Here is an 8,682-nt window from a genome sequence, read left to right as displayed (position 1 = left end):
TTTGGGAGAGGCTGAAGGAGTGCTGTGTGTTGGGAGAGGCTGAAGGAGTGCTGTGTGTTGGGAGAGGCTGAAGGAGTGCTGTGTGTTGGGAGAGGCTGAAGGAGTGCTGTGTGTTGGGAGAGGCTGAAGGAGTGCTGTGTGTTGGGAGAGGCTGAAGGAGTGCTGTGTGTTGGGAGAGGCTGAAGGAGTGCTGTGTGTTGGGAGAGGGTGAAGGAGTGCTGTGTGTTGGGAGAGGGTGAAGGAGTGCTGTGTGTTGGGAGAGGGTGAAGGAGTGCTGTGTGTTGGGAGAGGGTGAAGGAGTGCTGTGTGTTGGGAGAGGCTGAAGGAGTGCTGTGTGTTGGGAGAGGGTGAAGGAGTGTTGTGTGTTGGGAGAGGGTGAAGGAGTGCTGTGTGTTGGGAGAAGGTGAAGGAGTGCTGTGTGTTGGGAGAGGGTGAAGGAGTGCTGTGTGTTGGGAGAGGGTGAAGGAGTGCTGTGTGTTGGGAGAGGCTGAAGGAGTGCTGTGTGTTGGGAGAGGGTGAAGGAGTGCTGTGTGTTGGGAGAGGCTGAAGGAGTGCTGTGTGTTGGGAGAGGCTGAAGGAGTGCTGTGTGTTGGGAGAGGGTGAAGGAGTGCTGTGTGTTGGGAGAGGGTGAAGGAGTGCTGTGTGTTGGGAGAGGCTGAAGGAGTGCTGTGTGTTGGGAGAGGCTGAAGGAGTGCTGTGTGTTGGGAGAGGCTGAAGGAGTGCTGTGTGTTGGGAGAGGCTGAAGGAGTGCTGTGTGTTGGGAGAGGCTGAAGGAGTGCTGTGTGTTGGGAGAGGCTGAAGGAGTGCTGTGTGTTGGGAGAGGCTGAAGGAGTGCTGTGTGTTGGGAGAGGCTGAAGGAGTGCTGTGTGTTGGGAGAGGGTGAAGGAGTGTTGTGTGTTGGGAGAGGGTGAAGGAGTGCTGTGTGTTGGGAGAAGGTGAAGGAGTGCTGTGTGTTGGGAGAGGGTGAAGGAGTGCTGTGTGTTGGGAGAGGGTGAAGGAGTGCTGTGTGTTGGGAGAGGCTGAAGGAGTGCTGTGTGTTGGGAGAGGGTGAAGGAGTGCTGTGTGTTGGGAGAGGCTGAAGGAGTGCTGTGTGTTGGGAGAGGCTGAAGGAGTGCTGTGTGTTGGGAGAGGGTGAAGGAGTGCTGTGTGTTGGGAGAGGGTGAAGGAGTGCTGTGTGTTGGGAGAGGCTGAAGGAGTGCTGTGTGTTGGGAGAGGCTGAAGGAGTGCTGTGTGTTGGGAGAGGCTGAAGGAGTGCTGTGTGTTGGGAGAGGCTGAAGGAGTGCTGTGTGTTGGGAGAGGCTGAAGGAGTGCTGTGTGTTGGGAGAGGCTGAAGGAGTGCTGTGTGTTGGGAGAGGCTGAAGGAGTGCTGTGTGTTGGGAGAGGGTGAAGGAGTGCTGTGTGTTGGGAGAGGGTGAAGGAGTGCTGTGTGTTGGGAGAGGGTGAAGGAGTGCTGTGTGTTGGGAGAGGCTGAAGGAGTGCTGTGTGTTGGGAGAGGCTGAAGGAGTGCTGTGTGTTGGGAGAGGCTGAAGGAGTGCTGTGTGTTGGGAGAGGGTGAAGGAGTGCTGTGTGTTGGGAGAGGGTGAAGGAGTGCTGTGTGTTGGGAGAGGGTGAAGGAGTGCTGTGTGTTGGGAGAGGGTGAAGGAGTGCTGTGTGTTGGGAGAGGGTGAAGGAGTGCTGTGTGTTGGGAGAGGGTGAAGGAGTGCTGTGTGTTGGGAGAGGGTGAAGGAGTGCTGTGTGTTGGGAGAGGGTGAAGGAGTGCTGTGTGTTGGGAGAGGGTGAAGGAGTGCTGTGTGTTGGGAGAGGCTGAAGGAGTGCTGTGTGTTGGGAGAGGCTGAAGGAGTGCTGTGTGTTGGGAGAGGCTGAAGGAGTGCTGTGTGTTGGGAGAGGCTGAAGGAGTGCTGTGTGTTGGGAGAGGCTGAAGGAGTGCTGTGTGTTGGGAGAGGCTGAAGGAGTGCTGTGTGTTGGGGTGAAGGGGAGGGAGTGCTGTGTGTTGGGGTGAAGGGGAGGGAGTGCTGTGTGTTGGGGTGAAGGGGAGGGAGTGCTGTGTGTTGGGGTGAAGGGGAGGGTGTGCTGTGTGTTGGGGTGAAGGGGAGGGAGTGCTGTGTGTTGGGGTGAAGGGGAGGGAGTGCTGTGTGTTGGGGTGAAGGGGAGGGAGTGCTGTGTGTTGGGGTGAAGGGGAGGGAGTGCTGTGTGTTGGGGTGAAGGGGAGGGAGTGCTGTGTGTTGGGGTGAAGGGGAGGGAGTGCTGTGTGTTGGGGTGAAGGGGAGGGAGTGCTGTGTGTTGGGGTGAAGGGGAGGGAGTGCTGTGTGTTGGGGTGAAGGGGAGGGAGTGCTGTGTTGGGGTGAAGGGGAGGGAGTGCTGTGTGTTGGGGTGAAGGGGAGGGAGTGCTGTGTGTTGGGGTGAAGGGGAGGGAGTGCTGTGTGTTGGGGTGAAGGGGAGGGAGTGCAGTGTGTTGGGGTGAAGGGGAGGGAGTGCTGTGTGTTGGGGTGAAGGGAGGGAGTGCTGTGTGTTGGGGTGAAGGGAGGGAGTGCTGTGTGTTGGGGTGAAGGGAGGGAGTGCTGTGTGTTGGGAGAGGCTGAAGGAGTGCTGTGTGTTGGGAGAGGGTGAAGGAGTGCTGTGTGTTGGGAGAGGCTGAAGGAGTGCTGTGTGTTGGGAGAGGCTGAAGGAGTGCTGTGTGTTGGGAGAGGCTGAAGGAGTGCTGTGTGTTGGGAGAGGCTGAAGGAGTGCTGTGTGTTGGGAGAGGGTGAAGGAGTGCTGTGTGTTGGGAGAGGGTGAAGGGGAGGGAGTGCTGTGTGTTGGGAGGAGGTGAAGGGGAGGGAGTGCTGTGTGTTGGGAGAGGGTGAAGGAGTGCTGTGTGTTGGGAGAGGGTGAAGGAGTGCTGTGTGTTGGGAGGGGGTGAAGGAGTGCTGTGTGTTGGGAGGGGGTGAAGGAGTGCTGTGTGTTGGGAGAGGGTGAAGGAGTGCTGTGTGTTGGGAGAGGGTGAAGGAGTGCTGTGTGTTGGGAGAGGGTGAAGGAGTGCTGTGTGTTGGGAGAGGGTGAAGGAGTGCTGTGTGTTGGGAGAGGGTGAAGGAGTGCTGTGTGTTGGGAGAGGGTGAAGGAGTGCTGTGTGTTGGGAGAGGGTGAAGGAGTGCTGTGTGTTGGGAGAGGGTGAAGGAGTGCTGTGTGTTGGGAGAGGGTGAAGGAGTGCTGTGTGTTGGGAGAGGGTGAAGGAGTGCTGTGTGTTGGGAGAGGGTGAAGGAGTGCTGTGTGTTGGGAGAGGGTGAAGGGGAGGGAGTGCTGTGTGTTGGGAGGGGGTGAAGGGGAGGGAGTGCTGTGTGTTGGGAGGAGGTGAAGGAGTGCTGTGTGTTGGGAGGAGGTGAAGGGGAGGGAGTGCTGTGTGTTGGGAGAGGGTGAAGGAGTGCTGTGTGTTGGGAGGGGGTGAAGGAGTGCTGTGTGTTGGGAGAGGGTGAAGGAGTGCTGTGTGTTGGGAGAGGGTGAAGGAGTGCTGTGTGTTGGGAGAGGGTGAAGGAGTGCTGTGTGTTGGGAGAGGGTGAAGGAGTGCTGTGTGTTGGGAGAGGCTGAAGGAGTGCTGTGTGTTGGGAGAGGCTGAAGGAGTGCTGTTTGTTGGGAGAGGCTGAAGGAGTGCTGTGTGTTGGGAGAGGCTGAAGGAGTGCTGTGTGTTGGGAGAGGCTGAAGGAGTGCTGTGTGTTGGGAGAGGGTGAAGGGGAGGGAGTGCTGTGTGTTGGGAGGAGGTGAAGGGGAGGGAGTGCTGTGTGTTGGGAGAGGGTGAAGGAGTGCTGTGTGTTGGGAGAGGGTGAAGGAGTGCTGTGTGTTGGGAGGGGGTGAAGGAGTGCTGTGTGTTGGGAGGGGGTGAAGGAGTGCTGTGTGTTGGGAGAGGGTGAAGGAGTGCTGTGTGTTGGGAGAGGGTGAAGGAGTGCTGTGTGTTGGGAGAGGGTGAAGGAGTGCTGTGTGTTGGGAGAGGGTGAAGGAGTGCTGTGTGTTGGGAGAGGGTGAAGGAGTGCTGTGTGTTGGGAGAGGGTGAAGGAGTGCTGTGTGTTGGGAGAGGGTGAAGGAGTGCTGTGTGTTGGGAGAGGGTGAAGGAGTGCTGTGTGTTGGGAGAGGCTGAAGGAGTGCTGTGTGTTGGGAGAGGCTGAAGGAGTGCCGTGTGTTGGGAGAGGCTGAAGGAGTGCCGTGTGTTGGGAGAGGCTGTAGGAGTGCCGTGTGTTGGGAGAGGCTGAAGGAGTGCCGTGTGTTGGGAGAGGCTGAAGGAGTGCCGTGTGTTGGGAGAGGCTGAAGGAGTGCCGTGTGTTGGGAGAGGCTGAAGGAGTGCCGTGTGTTGGGAGAGGCTGAAGGAGTGCCGTGTGTTGGGAGAGGCTGAAGGAGTGCCGTGTGTTGGGAGAGGCTGAAGGAGTGCCGTGTGTTGGGAGAGGCTGAAGGAGTGCCGTGTGTTGGGAGAGGCTGAAGGAGTGCCGTGTGTTGGGAGAGGCTGAAGGAGTGCCGTGTGTTGGGAGAGGCTGAAGGAGTGCCGTGTGTTGGGAGAGGCTGAAGGAGTGCTGTGTGTTGGGAGAGGCTGAAGGAGTGCTGTGTGTTGGGAGAGGCTGAAGGAGTGCTGTGTGTTGGGAGAGGCTGAAGGAGTGCTGTGTGTTGGGAGAGGCTGAAGGAGTGCTGTGTGTTGGGAGAGGCTGAAGGAGTGCTGTGTGTTGGGAGAGGCTGAAGGAGTGCTGTGTGTTGGGAGAGGCTGAAGGAGTGCTGTGTGTTGGGGTGAAGGGGAGGGAGTGCTGTGTGTTGGGGTGAAGGGGAGGGAGTGCTGTGTGTTGGGGTGAAGGGGAGGGAGTGCTGTGTGTTGGGGTGAAGGGGAGGGAGTGCTGTGTGTTGGGGTGAAGGGGAGGGAGTGCTGTGTGTTGGGGTGAAGGGGAGGGAGTGCTGTGTGTTGGGGTGAAGGGGAGGGAGTGCTGTGTGTTGGGGTGAAGGGGAGGGAGTGCTGTGTGTTGGGGTGAAGGGGAGGGAGTGCTGTGTGTTGGGGTGAAGGGGAGGGAGTGCTGTGTGTTGGGGTGAAGGGGAGGGAGTGCTGTGTGTTGGGGTGAAGGGGAGGGAGTGCTGTGTGTTGGGGTGAAGGGGAGGGAGTGCTGTGTGTTGGGGTGAAGGGGAGGGAGTGCTGTGTGTTGGGGTGAAGGGGAGGGAGTGCTGTGTGTTGGGGTGAAGGGGAGGGAGTGCTGTGTGTTGGGGTGAAGGGGAGGGAGTGCTGTGTGTTGGGGTGAAGGGGAGGGAGTGCTGTGTGTTGGGGTGAAGGGGAGGGAGTGCTGTGTGTTGGGGTGAAGGGGAGGGAGTGCTGTGTGTTGGGGTGAAGGGGAGGGAGTGCTGTGTGTTGGGGTGAAGGGGAGGGAGTGCTGTGTGTTGGGGTGAAGGGGAGGCAGTGCTGTGTGTTGGGGTGAAGGGGAGGCAGTGCTCTGTGTTGGGGTGAAGGGGAGGGAGTGCTGTGTGTTGGGGTGAAGGGGAGGGAGTGCTGTGTGTTGGGGTGAAGGGGAGGGAGTGCTGTGTGTTGGGGTGAAGGGGAGGGAGTGCTGTGTGTTGGGGTGAAGGGGAGGGAGTGCTGTGTGTTGGGGTGAAGGGGAGGGAGTGCTGTGTGTTGGGGTGAAGGGGAGGGAGTGCTGTGTGTTGGGGTGAAGGGGAGGGAGTGCTGTGTGTTGGGGTGAAGGGGAGGGAGTGCTGTGTGTTGGGGTGAAGGGGAGGGAGTGCTGTGTGTTGGGGTGAAGGGGAGGGAGTGCTGTGTGTTGGGGTGAAGGGGAGGGAGTGCTGTGTGTTGGGGTGAAGGGGAGGGAGTGCTGTGTGTTGGGGTGAAGGGGAGGGAGTGCTGTGTGTTGGGGTGAAGGGGAGGGAGTGCTGTGTGTTGGGGTGAAGGGGAGGGAGTGCTGTGTGTTGGGGTGAAGGGGAGGGAGTGCTGTGTGTTGGGGTGAAGGGGAGGGAGTGCTGTGTGTTGGGGTGAAGGGGAGGGAGTGCTGTGTGTTGGGGTGAAGGGGAGGGAGTGCTGTGTGTTGGGGTGAAGGGGAGGGAGTGCTGTGTGTTGGGGTGAAGGGGAGGGAGTGCTGTGTGTTGGGGTGAAGGGGAGGGAGTGCTGTGTGTTGGGGTGAAGGGGAGGGAGTGCTGTGTGTTGGGGTGAAGGGGAGGGAGTGCTGTGTGTTGGGGTGAAGGGGAGGGAGTGCTGTGTGTTGGGGTGAAGGGGAGGGAGTGCTGTGTGTTGGGGTGAAGGGGAGGGAGTGCTGTGTGTTGGGGTGAAGGGGAGGGAGTGCTGTGTGTTGGGGTGAAGGGGAGGGAGTGCTGTGTGTTGGGGTGAAGGGGAGGGAGTGCTGTGTGTTGGGGTGAAGGGGAGGGAGTGCTGTGTGTTGGGGTGAAGGGGAGGGAGTGCTGTGTGTTGGGGTGAAGGGGAGGGAGTGCTGTGTGTTGGGGTGAAGGGGAGGGAGTGCTGTGTGTTGGGGTGAAGGGGAGGGAGTGCTGTGTGTTGGGGTGAAGGGGAGGGAGTGCTGTGTGTTGGGGTGAAGGGGAGGGAGTGCTGTGTGTTGGGGTGAAGGGGAGGGAGTGCTGTGTGTTGGGGTGAAGGGGAGGGAGTGCTGTGTGTTGGGGTGAAGGGGAGGGAGTGCTGTGTGTTGGGGTGAAGGGGAGGGAGTGCTGTGTGTTGGGGTGATGGGGAGGGAGTGCTGTGTGTTGGGGTGATGGGGAGGGAGTGCTGTGTGTTGGGGTGAAGGGGAGGGAGTGCTGTGTGTTGGGGTGAAGGGGAGGGAGTGCTGTGTGTTGGGGTGAAGGGGAGGGAGTGCTGTGTGTTGGGGTGAAGGGGAGGGAGTGCTGTGTGTTGGGGTGAAGGGGAGGGAGTGCTGTGTGTTGGGGTGAAGGGGAGGGAGTGCTGTGTGTTGGGGTGAAGGGGAGGGAGTGCTGTGTGTTGGGGTGAAGGGGAGGGAGTGCTGTGTGTTGGGGTGAAGGGGAGGGAGTGCTGTGTGTTGGGGTGAAGGGGAGGGAGTGCTGTGTGTTGGGGTGAAGGGGAGGGAGTGCTGTGTGTTGGGGTGAAGGGGAGGGAGTGCTGTGTGTTGGGGTGAAGGGGAGGGAGTGCTGTGTGTTGGGGTGAAGGGGAGGGAGTGCTGTGTGTTGGGGTGAAGGGGAGGGAGTGCTGTGTGTTGGGGTGAAGGGGAGGGAGTGCTGTGTGTTGGGGTGAAGGGGAGGGAGTGCTGTGTGTTGGGGTGAAGGGGAGGGAGTGCTGTGTGTTGGGGTGAAGGGGAGGGAGTGCTGTGTGTTGGGGTGAAGGGGAGGGAGTGCTGTGTGTTGGGGTGAAGGGGAGGGAGTGCTGTGTGTTGGGGTGAAGGGGAGGGAGTGCTGTGTGTTGGGGTGAAGGGGAGGGAGTGCTGTGTGTTGGGGTGAAGGGGAGGGAGTGCTGTGTGTTGGGGTGAAGGGGAGGGAGTGCTGTGTGTTGGGGTGAAGGGGAGGGAGTGCTGTGTGTTGGGGTGAAGGGGAGGGAGTGCTGTGTGTTGGGGTGAAGGGGAGGGAGTGCTGTGTGTTGGGGTGAAGGGGAGGGAGTGCTGTGTGTTGGGGTGATGGGGAGGGAGTGCTGTGTGTTGGGGTGATGGGGAGGGAGTGCTGTGTGTTGGGGTGAAGGGGAGGGAGTGCTGTGTGTTGGGGTGAAGGGGAGGGAGTGCTGTGTGTTGGGGTGAAGGGGAGGGAGTGCTGTGTGTTGGGGTGAAGGGGAGGGAGTGCTGTGTGTTGGGGTGAAGGGGAGGGAGTGCTGTGTGTTGGGGTGAAGGGGAGGGAGTGCTGTGTGTTGGGGTGAAGGGGAGGGAGTGCTGTGTGTTGGGGTGAAGGGGAGGGAGTGCTGTGTGTTGGGGTGAAGGGGAGGGAGTGCTGTGTGTTGGGGTGAAGGGGAGGGAGTGCTGTGTGTTGGGGTGAAGGGGAGGGAGTGCTGTGTGTTGGGGTGAAGGGGAGGGAGTGCTGTGTGTTGGGGTGAAGGGGAGGGAGTGCTGTGTGTTGGGGTGAAGGGGAGAGGTTAGAATGGATGAAGGGAATGGAGAAGTTGAGGTGGTTAATGCTGCATCAGCCATTAGAAATAAAACAGTGAAGGAGGGTAAAAGATTCAGAGATGCAGGTAGGGGTCATCAGTGAAGGGGTAGGGGCTCCTTACCAAAGAAATGGGTGTGGAGGCAGCAGAAGAAGAAGTCAAAGTCTCGGCAGGTCCGTGAATCAATAAGATGTGTACACACATTGTGGTTATTTTCAATGTGGCATTATAGCTCTGAATTCGTCAAGCTCCAAATGAATATTTTAAGTAGATCATTCACCATCAGTTCCTTGATCTTGAAATGTGATGTTTTCCAAAATAAAATTAACACAGTCAGTATATCTTGTTGCTCTTTGCTGGAGCTTGTATGGTCAATAAGGTGCTCTGACATCCCTTTAGAATGTTAAGAATTATTATTCTTTTTATTTTTATTGGCAGTTTTTTTTTCTATATTCCCATACAAGTTAGGAATGGTTTGGGGTTTAGATTAGTTAATTATATCTTTTTTTCTCTTTAGTTTTTTTATCAATTTACTTGTGATTAATACTGTTGCACAAGAAAAAATATTTTTTCTCTGACATTTTAAAATATTTTTATAAATTTTAAAACCACAAAAAAATTCCATTATATAATATTACAGATTCATTACAAATATATGTGGTATCTAT

Source organism: Narcine bancroftii, chromosome 3 (assembly GCF_036971445.1).
Source record: "Narcine bancroftii isolate sNarBan1 chromosome 3, sNarBan1.hap1, whole genome shotgun sequence".
Classification (NCBI taxonomy): domain Eukaryota; kingdom Metazoa; phylum Chordata; class Chondrichthyes; order Torpediniformes; family Narcinidae; genus Narcine; species Narcine bancroftii.
This window is presented reverse-complemented; position numbering follows the sequence as displayed.